Raw genomic sequence first — 1427 nt, 5'->3', positions numbered from 1 at the left:
AGAAACATAGCGGTGTGCGTGCTTGAGAGTGCTAACACTCGCACGTTATATTACCACTGTAAATAACTAAATATTTTAAAGACATTATAGATATTGATATTCGGGGGCGCCTGTAAGCCTATGGGTAGTGGGAAAGAAGATGAAGGCACACAAACACACAGTATACTATAAGAAGATAACATCTTGGTACATTAAATATCCGGCATAGGAAAGCAGACGTGGTGTGTGCGCGCGCGCGCGCGTGTGTGTGTGTGTGTGTGTGTGTGTGTGTGTGTGTGTGTGTGTGTGTGTGTGTGTTTTAATCTGTTTGTATTTCTCGTCTTTTCTCCAGTAGTAAATGTTAATGATGGTATGCTTTTCCCGAGTGTTTGGTTGGTTGGGGGGTGCTACTGGTTGCTCATGCTTTTCTTTCTACCATCTTATCCTATCTGTCTGCCCTGCTTTTCTCCCGCGAAAAAAAGTCGATTATTGTGCTGGTGTAAGTCGCTTTATTCAAAACTGGAATGCTCAAATCTGTAAGGGGCAGAATTGATCATTGTGCTGGGACACATCCTGAGTAAAAAAAATAAATTCGAAAGATATTTTTAAAAAGATGAAGTGGTCTACCCCCCCCCCCCCCACACACACACACACTTTCCCACACTCCTGGAAGATAAAATAAAAAATGGAAAAAGAAGGGGGAAAAAAACCCCACAACCACCATGAGGAACAAAAGAGAAAACAGGACAATACTATCTGTTTTTGTCCCACTTCTTCGTTTCACAGTCCGTTTTCGTCCCTCATCTGCATTGAACTACCCGGTTTCGTCCCACTTTCTTCTGCAGCGATTTTACCCGCGTTCTCCTTAAGTTAGACCGGCGGGAGCTAAACGAAATATATCGATACTGTCATCAACAACAACAGTGACGAGGACATTTACCACTCGTGGGCAGATAGGTATAGTGGAACCTGCGTTAAGGACCACCTGTTCAGGAGACACCGACCTGTACAAACGACCCCCCCCCCTCCCCTTCCTGTGGTATTATTGGGAGGTGGGGGTCGGTTTATATGACGCTGTTCAGGAAATCTACCTAGTGTTGTTGCAAGCGGCTTAAAACTCCCACCAAACCGAAACCCGAGGTCCACCTGTCCAGTATGACCACTTTTCTCCCTGAGAATGGATGGTCGTCTTAGACGGGTTCGAGTGTACGTGTGACTCTTATAGCGTGTCTCCGACGACATAACTCCTTTGTTGTCTTTGAACAGAGGAATGCGGACGTGCGATTTGAAAGGTTCGCCCTTGGCTTTACGCAACAATGGTTGTTGGTTGTACTAGTATATGGGGAAGGGGGAGGGGTGGTTGGTGTTTTGTGTACTTTGCAGGATGTGTGTGTGTGTGTGTGTGTGTGTGTGTATAAGAGAGAGGAGGGGGTGTGAGAGAGAGTGGG

Source organism: Aplysia californica, unplaced genomic scaffold (genome assembly GCF_000002075.1).
Source record: "Aplysia californica isolate F4 #8 unplaced genomic scaffold, AplCal3.0 scaffold00888, whole genome shotgun sequence".
NCBI lineage: Eukaryota > Metazoa > Mollusca > Gastropoda > Aplysiida > Aplysiidae > Aplysia > Aplysia californica.
This window is presented reverse-complemented; position numbering follows the sequence as displayed.